The 10,574-nt window shown below is 49.3% G+C and overlaps 1 long non-coding RNA gene across 2 annotated transcripts; it reads right to left on the bottom strand.

The window, feature by feature from the left end:
• Positions 1-2,716: 2,716 nt before the first annotated feature.
• Positions 2,717-9,706, bottom strand: LOC132689663 (uncharacterized). Of its 2 annotated transcripts, none has more exons than XR_009615098.3 (4): positions 9,431-9,706; positions 7,886-8,142; positions 3,432-3,469; positions 2,717-3,209 (listed from the first exon to the last, which is right to left on the bottom strand). It is a non-coding gene; the product is annotated as an uncharacterized LOC132689663 (long non-coding RNA). The 2 variants fall into 2 exon arrangements; XR_009615097.3 differs by having other exon boundaries at positions 9,370-9,705.
• Between the last annotated feature and the right edge of the window lie 868 nt (positions 9,707-10,574).

The raw sequence follows: 10,574 nt of genomic DNA, 5'->3' as shown, positions 1-10,574 counted from the left end.
ATAATAATTCCCTGTTGTAAGTATAATTTCCTCGTATGATTTCCGAGTGGTAGGATTGCCTCGCGCGTTGCTCCTAATGGACGTAAGGACTTCCACCGCACCCGATAGAAATGCTTCCTGTGCCAAGAGTGACGTGGGTGAAATCCACAGACTTGTAGAACCATCTTATAGGAAGGAGGCAGATAGGGCCGATTAGCTGAGCAGAACGAGCGGTGCTTTGTAAGAGAAGCACCCGTGTGTTCGCGTAGCGACGGTTCCAAACAGAGGCCGTGTGGTCATGAAGGTTTGGGGCAGCTCATACCAGCTTGGTTATAACATAGTTCTTTATGGTGGTGACATTATTATTACATTCCAAATGGTTGTTTCTCAGAAGGTCTGAGGGGGCACCAGAGAATTCTTTTGGCACGCACTTCCCTCCGCCCCACCAACGCATCTCCAAAGCTCCCAAGCGCGGAGGGAAATAAAAAGACGTGACAAGAACAGAGCTTGACCTCCCTGTGCCCAAACTGTCATTGTCTTCCTCACGAGCCATCGATATGTACTTTGCTCTGAGGCCATAAGGTGGTGTTAGTCACCTGTCTGCCTCACAGAGGTGGGCGGGGAGCCGGGGAGTCTCTCCGGGGACAGAGACAACAGATGATGGCGGAAACCCTGGCCTCTCGGAGTCTGGTCCTTAACATTCCGGAAGCTTCCATCAAGTATGGTTTTGTTGCTCCGTGATTTTGAACCGGTGGGGTTTCAGGACTTGTTTTGTCAGGGGATATGTGTGGACTCGGAAGGAGGGCTGAGGTGGCTTTCTCAAACCTTGTTGCTTAGATTCCAGAATCACGTAGCTCCTACTCAGACAAGTTGGAGTTGGTGTTCAAGGAGGGAATAGAGGAGGCAGAGGAGAGGAAGGAAGGTGGGGGGAGAGAAGGGCGTCAGGTAGGCAGGCGGAAAGAAAAAAGACCAAGTGAAAACAACTTTTTAGTTTGGAGACCCATTCCAACCCCAGGCCCTGGTCAGAAAGAACTGTTTGTTTATTTCTATTATTTTACATTTTTAATTTTTTTAAGTTTATTTATTTCTTTGAGAGAGAGAGTGAGCAGGGGCGAGGCAGAGAAAGAGAATCCCAAGTAGGCTCAGCACTGTCAGCACAGAGCCTGATGCGGGGCTCGATCCCATGAACCGTGAGATCATGACCTGAGCTGAAACCAGGACTCAGGTCCTTAACTGACGGAGCCACCCAGGCACCCCAGGAATTCTTATTTTCCTTAACTTAGCGAACGGGTGGCAGTTCTGGACTGTGTAAATACGCTTTCCCGAGCGAGAAGAACAATGTTGGCTTGCTCCGCGGGTGACTGCTCGCCTGTGCCCACACCACAGCCCAGGACAGGAAGCCCCTGTGGGAGACAAAGGTCCGTAAGGAGCGGGGTCACATCCAAACGGGTCGGGGTCCTGCGGCCACCAGAACAGAGGACCACAACCTGGACCAGAACAGAGGACCACAACCACAACAGGAATTTATTCCCTCATCTCTCTGGAGGCCAGATGGCTGAACCCGGGGAGTCGGCAGGGCCCCCCTTCCTCTGCGGCCTCCAGGGGAGGGTCCTTGCTGCCTCTCCCAGCTCCTGGCGGCTCTGGCGGGTGCTGCCTGGCTTGTGGACACACGATTCCCATCTCTGTCTCCCCACCCCTGGCACGTGACCTGCCTCCTCTGTTCACGTGGCCTTTTTATAAGGACACCCGTGGTTGGGTTTAGGGCCCACCCTAATCCAGTGTGACCTCATCTTAAATAAATACATCCGCCAGCACCCTATTTCCAAATAAGGTCACCTCCTGGGGCCCCAAGTGGACATGAATTTGGGGGGCACTCGTCAACATGCTCAGCCGGAGGGTGGGGTGCAGGTGACGGAGTGGAGTGCTGGGTCCCCCAAGTCCTGCTCCGGGCTCGGCCCCGTCCCTGGGCTGCAGTTCCCGCGGCTGTTACCAAACAGCACCATACGGGCCCTTGTTGAATTTTTCTTCTTCAATTCTAAGGTGGCAGAGAACCCATTGAAGATAGACAAAGGGGGGGTGCTGAGGAGAAGCCGCTGGGGCTCCCCTCTCACTGAGTGCTCACATTTGGGGGTGAGGTCCTAACATGCAGTCTCCAAACCTGTCCCTTAGGCTCCTTGGGTAGGTAGGTCTCCCGCTTCTGTGTCTCCACCCCCGTGCATCTAAAACTAAGCTAATAACTTGGAACTCCGTCCCAGGAATGTTGTAAAGAACTGGTATTTTAAAAGAAAATGATTCTCAAGCATGTTGCAAATCGGAGGTACCACAGGAATACTAACTAGGAGGTGACCTATCAAGGTTTCTCCGATTCTAAATCTGGCAAGAGAGAGAAAGAGGGGGGTGGGGGCGGGGGTGGGGGAGAGAGCTATTTTTAATTCCTGGCCAAGAAGTGATTTTTCTAAATCCACACTGATATTATGAGCTCAGCCTGTTCGAACAATGAATTCTGTTTCCGTAATTGTCCTGTCCACGATCATGCCGGTAGAGACAGAGTCCTGGTGACTTCTAATCTAAATCTGTCCGAGGGCTTGGGTGACAGAGTGGGGGTGGGGAAGCTGTGGGAGCCCCCAGAGCACCTTGGGGGAGGCGGTGGCGGCCCCTCCTGGGACTGAGCCATCTGCCGAATAATTAATATTTAACACTGGTTTTATGAATAAGTGACAAGGCCCTCAATCAGCACACATTATCTAAGGTCAGGAGCAGAAGAAATGCATTTATTCATTGATTTGCTTTTTACCCTCCCGTTCCGATTTGGGTCTCTGCGTATGTATGAATCAATATCGCCTATGACGTCCAGATTTTTTTTTTTTTTAACGTCTCTTGGATGCAACTGTAGAGACAGCCAGCTCGCTGCTTTCTGTGCTCGAGGTTCCAGGAGAGAGCATTTCAGTAGGAAATTTACCTGTTTTGGGGAGAGTACGTCAGTCTCTTAAACCAGACCTGCCACGAAACGTTGCCCTGTTGGGGGAAGAAAAGGGGTCCTAGGAATTCAGTACGCCCTTTCACGCTGGAACTCCTGGCCTGTGATTCCGTGCACCGTCCACTTTACTGGGGACTCCCAAGGTGCTTCCAGAAAGGCTGGATCCACTCAGTCGGATGGGTGGGGGAGGAGAACGGTAGCTCATGAACGTTTTCTCTTCATTATTCTTTGGCTCTCTCGGTTGGGGGGATTACTGTGCAGAAAAGGGAACAGGAACCAGATTGAAGAAAACTGAAAATAGAGCTCTAGGGGGATCGCACCCCTGGGACCGACCCCCCACCATGCCATCTGCCATGTCAATAAAGCAGAGTAACACAAGGGGCTAAGGAGTTGGGGAGATGGCACCCCTCCCATTGGCCGTAGGGCTTCCCTTAGACAACTGACTTCACTCTCCGAGCCTCCGTTGTTTCCTCACCTGTCAAACGTGGACAAGAATCTTTGTCCCTGTACGTCCTGCCAAGACAAAAGGAAGCAGTAGTTATGGAAGGCTTAGCACATCTCTTGGCATGCAATGTTCGGAAAAGGCTAGCTATGGTTATTAGTAATCAATAGTCCATTGAAAGGGTTGAGTCTGGACTCTGGCCATCTGGGTCTCTCTCCTGGATGGGCTGCGTGCTTGCTGGGTTCCTCAGTTTTGTCACCTGTGATATAGGGATGCCCTTAATACCAATTGTGAAGAGTGAGGAGTGAGATTGCTCCTGTAATGGGCTTAGTGCATGGCACATAGTACGTGCTCAATAAATAATCACTCGTATTCCCGACAGAGCAAACTATCGACAGCACAGCGACCCTGTGATTTGGGCAGAGTGTGTCCAAGAACCTTGGCTTGGAAGGTCGCTAACCTGTGAACTCGTCAGTGTGATGCAACTCATTTGAGGTCTTCCAGACCATGGGATCTCTGTTCTCCTGGTCGTTGACTTTATGGCATAGTGGCTGGTCTCTAGTTTCAAACAACTATAAAACCGACTAAAAGTCTGTCTGCTTTTTGGGGCGCCTGAGTGGCTCAATCGGTGAAGGGTCTGACTCTTGATCTCGGCTCAGTTCATGATCTCATGGTTCATGAGTTCGAGCCTCATGTCAGGCTCCACATGCCCTCCAAAAGCTGGGGCAAGTTTCATGCAAAGGGGAGTGAGGAAGCGGGAGACAGTGGAGGGGAGACAGCATGTGAGAGCTGCCTCCCCATGCGTGCAAGGGCCCAGGAGGAGAGCACCCTGGACTGTCCTCGTCGCAGAAATGCCAGCAGGAAGCGACATCAATTCTGAGACTTCCCCAGCCAGCATTCTGAGTGATAATAAATCATTCATGTCTGACACGGCTTATTTTTCAAGGCATTTTTGTAAGAAGCATCCAGCCGTCTCATTTCAAACATAATTTAAATGGGAAGGAGGGGGGGAGAAACGTGCAACGTGTATTATTAATTAAACAGGATTACAGGATCACCCTGATAGAAATAGAGGGAAACAGACATCATCCCAAATATGTCACACCCAGCCCCAGACCTACCTGGGAGGGGCTTCCAGATGAGATTCCCTTTGTCATAAATCCAAATATCTATTCATGCCTATCTGCATTTTGATGCTGGAATTAGATGCTCCGTGTGTACGGATGTTGGAATATTTATGGATAGTTAAAATTTCATGTTCCCCGGATTGATGTTTGTGCATAAGGACAAACGACTAGTGTCTCTTGCAGGTAGTTTGAACAGGTGTAGAGTAAAGATTATTTAACACCGACTGCTGCTTTGTGTCTTTGGATTCTGTGGGAAACGAGAAATCAAATCCCCGGGGACTATCCAGGTGGGAAATGAAAATAAATGATAAACATATAAATAAGTCAGTTCTCTCTCCTATTGGTCGGGGGCAAGCTTTTTCTTTTATGATCTTGTTACTGTTACAAATTTATGAATTCTAAAAAAATTTGGAGACAATTTGAAATATTTAAATGTGTTTTAAGGACTCCGCGTAGGAAATGGAGCTGTAACCTGACGACGACCAAAGCGTCTTCCGCAAGCCTGCACTCTGCTCTGGGGGGTGGGGGGCAGTGAGGCGCGTGCCGGGCAGCGAGACAGGGGTGGCCCACACCCACGACCTGGCTGTCACCACCCAGAGCACTGTCCTTGGCAGAGCAAAGATCCTCAAAGACTGTGTACGAATGTCCCCAAATCCCTAGACCGCTAACGCCACCCCCATATGTGTGAAAAAAAACATTCCCAGCGTGGTGTTGTGCTCCTAGCTCGTAACTGGATGCCTCCTTCCTCGGTCCTTCCAGAAGGTCAGCCTAGGGTGGGAGCTGTCCGTCCCAGGAGCCTGCATGCAGCGAGAGTGCACTGTCTATAGAGGATTTTCAAACAGCTATAAAACCACCTAAAAGTCTATCTGCTTTTTGGGGCGCCTGAGTGGCTCAGCGGGTGAAGGGTCTGACTCTCGATCTCGGCTCAGCTCGTGATCTCGTGGTTCGTGAGTTCGAGCCCCACGCTGGCAGCACGGAGCCTGCTTGGGATTTTCTCTCTCTCCTCTCTCTCTGCCCCTCCCCCGCCGTACACACCCGTGCTCTCTCAAAAATAATAAACGTCAAAAAAAAAATGTTTTCAAGTCTGTCTACTTTTTATTATCGCCCTGTGGTAGTTCTGCACTGTGCTGGCGGTAACACACACGCCCTCCCCAAATCTTTCATCGGCCTAAGTTGTAGACATTTCCTGCGGTGATGGCTGAGTGGTCTGGCTTCAGGTCGGCATGTCTGTGACTCGTCCTGGAGTAGACCTCATATCGTACGTGGAGGGTGATGCGGAGAAGTCCCAGGTCCATGGTTGGCCCCGACACCCAGGAACACAGCACCAGGCGCTCGTTTATTTGTATTTTATTTTATTTTATTTTATTTCATTTCATTTCATTTCATTTTGAGAGAGAGAGCAGGAAGGGGGCAGAGAGAGAATCTCAAGCAGGCTCTGCACTGTCGGCGCAGAGCCTGATGTGGGGCTCAAACCCGGAAGCCCTGAGATGATGATCTGAGCCGAGATCAAGGGACACTTAGACGACTGAGCTCCCCCGGGCACCCCCGTGTGCGTTCATTTAAAGAGGAAGTTAGCCAGGTTTTGCTGGCTCCAGGAACGATTCAGATCTCCCACCCCCGTGGCCCTGCACGTTCCTGTGTTTCAATAACGCATTCATTTCATGGAGTTCAAGTAATATCTTTAAAATAAAAGTTTATGTTTTTTTAAAATTTATTTTATTTTTTACTTTATCTTAGAGAGCAGGAGCACGGGAGAGGGGCGGAGGGAGAGGGGGAGAGAGACCACCAAGCAGGCTGTATCTTCGTGTGGAGCCTGACTCAGGACCCGATCCCAGGACCCCCAGATCATGACCTGAGCCAAAATCAAGAGTGGGACGCTCAGCCGACTGAACCACCCGGGCGCCCCTAAAAGTTTGTCTTTAGTTGTTGCCGTTCGCCTTAAAACTAAAGAATGATGCAAGAAAGTATTAATTATCGTGTGATTGTCACAGGAAATAATTTTGTTTTGTCAAGGAAAGGGCATTGAAAATGATGGGCTTCTGGTGTCTGTTTTGTTTGGCCTGATCCTGCCTCCCAGAAGACTTAGACTACCACCAGCTGGGTGCGTGCGGTGACCCCCGCAAGCACTTACCCGGGTCAGATCCCCAAGGCCGTGGTGGGGACCACAGTGGACATTTCTCCACAGTGAGTTCCCCAGCTACTTACTTAACTGTAAATGTCAGAGGAGCTATGAAAGGGAATAAGGTAGGATGGGGCGCCTGGGTGGCTCAGTCGGTTAAGTGTCCGACTTAGCTCAGGTCACGATCTCGCGGTCCGTGAGTTGGAGCCCCGCGTCGGGCTCTGTGCTGAGTGCTCAGAGACTGGAGCCTGTTTCACATTCTGTGTCTCCCTCTCTCTCTGACCCTCCCCCGTTCATGCTCTGTCTCTCTCTGTCTCAAAAATAAATAAACGTTAAAAAAAAATGTTTTTAAAAAAGAAAGGGAATAAGGTAGGAAATGACCATATCAATCGTCTGTTGCTGTGTAACAGATTACCACAGAGCTGTGTGCCTCAAAACAATAAGCCTTTAATTATCTCCCTTTCTGTGGGTCAGGGGCTCACGCATGGCATGGCGGGGTGTCCCTGGCTGAGTCACGAGCTTGCAGACAAGCAGCTGGCTGGGGGCTCATCTGAGGGCCCGAGTGGGGCGGCGGGGTCCACTTCCAAACTCACTCACTGGCTGTTGGCCGGAGGCCTCTGTAGACTCAAGCAGCGGCTTCCTGAGGGTGCCCTCACAACATGGCAGCCTGCTTCTCCCAGAGCAGGCAATCCAGGAGAGAAGAGGAGGAAGCCCCGGTGCCTTTTACACCCTGGTCTCTTCTGCCACGTTCATTAAAACAGGGGACAATTGCGCTCCATTTGGGAAGGAGGAACGTCAAAGAATTCGTGATCTTAATTTAAAACCGACACACCACCTCTGAGGTGTGTGTGGGAACTAAGTCGGGAATGAAACAGAACGGGACGTCTGGGTAGAGGACACAGTGTGTGCCAAGGCCATGGGGTGGGAAGGACCGTGGGCTGGAGGAAAGAGGAAAGTGGCTCCAGGTGAGGGAGGGGAGACAGGTGGGGTAGGATCACGCTCTTGTAAAGATTTGGGGTGTTATCCCAGTAGTGCTTGAAGGGTACAGAGCGGGGGACTGACAGTCCAATCTGTGTTTTTTAAGGATCTCTAGGGTGACCATAATGCAGAATGAATCAGAGGGAGTAAGAACCGTTGGGGATGAATCCATTAGAAGGCAGTTACTGTAACCCCACTGGAGGGAGGGTGGCTCTGACTAAGAAGTTGGACCGGGAGGTGGGGGGGGAGGCTAGAGTACTTACTGATTGACCTTGAGGGGATGAGGGAGGCAGAGGTCAGAGAGGTTTCCGGCGTGTGTGGCTGGTGGCTGGTGCCATCTACTCTGACAGGGAAACACTGGAGGACGAAGCACAAGCCGCAGGAGCAAATCAGGAGCCGAGTTTGAGGCTACTTAGTGTTCGAGCCCTGCCAGGTATGCCAATGGCGACATCAGGCAGAGAGCTGGATGTATGCGACAGGAGGTCATGTTTGGGGGACATCCGTCTGGCCGTGGGTCCAGCTGTGTCGGGAGAGAATGAAGGCAATTAATTTGAGAGAAGAGGAAACAAGATAAAAGATGTCGTTCGAATCCCCTTTGTTTGGCTAAATTCTTGCCTGCTTTTCTGGTTCGGTTAGACAAGAAAGTTACCTGTTTTGCTCAGGCTACTTAAGGTTGGATTGGGGTTTTGTCCTTTGTGTCTGGAATGTTCTGACACATACACAAGGCTACTTAAGAGTTTCCTATCTCTTGGGGCGCCTGGGTGGCGCAGTCGGTTAAGCGTCCGACTTCAGCCAGGTCACGATCTCGTGGTCCGTGAGTTCGAGCCCCGCGTCAGGCTCTGGGCTGATGGCTCGGAGCCTGGAGCCTGTTTCTGATTCTGTGTCTCCCTCTCTCTCTGCCCCTCCCCCGTTCATGCTCTGTCTCTCTCTGTCCCAAAAATAAATAAAAAAAAAAAAAAAAAAAAAGTTGAAAAAAAAAAATTAAAAAAAAAAAAATAAATAAATAAATTAAAAAAAAAGAGTTTCCTATCTCTTAGGACGATAAACCAGCTTCTACTTGCAAGGAAGATGAGAAAGTATCTAATTGTACATGAACAGAGGTGAATAGGAACCTTCTGCTTCTCAGAAAAGAGGGATTTATTTTCACTTTACACAAATGCTAAGGTGCAGGGCCCCAGCCTGAGGCAGATAGTTCCTTCTCCTTCGTCTCCTTCTTCTTCCTCTTTTTTTTTTTTTTTTTTTTTTTTTGTTTTTAGTGCCAATTGTTAAGCAAGACTTCACTTGCTGCGTAAATGCTTTTATAACCTTTGACACAGTGCTTCAGATCTTTCCTCCTGGGTGAAACTTCCAGCAGAAGGGGCTGGGCAGAGAATCTCATTAAAAAACAGCCCATCCACCCACAGGTGATCAAAATTCAGAGTGTGCGTGTCCCTGCTGTCTGGTGTTCTAGAAAGAACACCGGGTGGGGGCCAAATGTGGGCAGCCTCACGTGTCAGCGTCAGGTTACCTGCTCAGCACGTCAGTCTTGGGAGGCCATGACCCTGGGTTCCTTTCTTAGAAGAACACACTTTATCAAAGACCTGACATGTTGGGATGGACAGGATGCTAGATGACATTGAGTGGAAATTCGGAAACCAGAGATACTCTGAGAATAATGCGTCCTTATGGGACCTAACCTCTACACCTGCTCCTGGTCCAGAAATCTGTTTCTTCAGCCCCACCTCCATCATTGTAGGGTTTAACATACCCTGAGAGAAAGTGGCAATGTATCTTGTATTTTCATTTGCTACAGAGCAAATCCAACACACCGTGGCTTAAAAGAATAATCACTTATTACTCTTCAGCTTTGGGGTTCAGGAATTTGGGAGCAACTCAGCTAGGGGGTTCTGGCTCCAGGTGTCTCATGAGTTTGCGGTCAGATGTTGGTTGGGGTTGCGGTCATCCAAAAGCTTGGGGCTCCCCTTCCCAAACAGCCCACCCAAGGCTCACTCTGTAGGGCTGCCCCGGTGATGGCATAACACAGCATTTGGCATCCTGCAGAGGGAGTGATCCAGGAGAGAGAAGTCACAATGCCTTTTATGACCTAGTCTCGGAAACCACCCACCAGCCCTTCTGCCGTACTCGATTCATCTGAAGTGAGTCACTAAGTCCAGTCCACACCCAGGGAGGGAAATCAGGCCTCCCCTTTGACACTGGGAGCATCCCACAGTTTTTGGATATATTTTAAAACCAAATCTGTTGAAGCCAAAAAGCTGGGATAAGAGGCACCGAGTCGGTGCACTGATCCATCGATGCAGGAAGAGGGAACCCCATGATTTACGTTTCATCGTGCAGTGAGCATTTGCCATCAGTCAGGGTCCTAGCAGGAAACAGATGGCACCCCCAGATGGTGAATCGTCTCAGTAGACACAGAGAAAGCAATTGACAAACCCAACACCTATTCGTGAAGAAAAAAACATCAACAAAATAGGAATGTAAGGGAATTCTCTCAACCTGTTGAAGCACAAGAAATCACCATTAACGTCACACTTCATGGGAAAAGATCAGAATGCTTTCTGCCAAGATCGGAGATGAGGTAGGGATGTCCATTGTCACCCTTTCTGTTCAGCACTGCACTGAAGAGTCTAGCTGGTGAAATAAGGCGAAAGAAGAAAAACCATTAAAAGCACTCAGACTCGAAAGAAAGAAGTAAAACTTTTCATTCACAGATGGCATCATTCTGTATGTAGAAAATCCTAGAGAATCAACACATACATACACACACACACACACACACACACATCCTTCTAAGAGCAAGTAAATTTAGCAAGGGTACAGGATAAAAGATCAATGTACGAAAATAAATTGTATTTTTCTAAGTCAGTAATGAACAATTTGGTAATGAAATTTTTTAAGGCTCGTTTGCAATAGCATCAAAAAGAATACAATATTTTGAACAAATTTAACAAAAAA

This window comes from Panthera onca, chromosome E3 (genome assembly GCF_046562875.1).
Source record: "Panthera onca isolate mPanOnc1 chromosome E3, mPanOnc1 haplotype 2, whole genome shotgun sequence".
NCBI lineage: Eukaryota > Metazoa > Chordata > Mammalia > Carnivora > Felidae > Panthera > Panthera onca.
The sequence above is the reverse complement of the archived record's forward strand: the minus strand, read 5'-3'. Positions and strand labels throughout refer to the sequence as shown.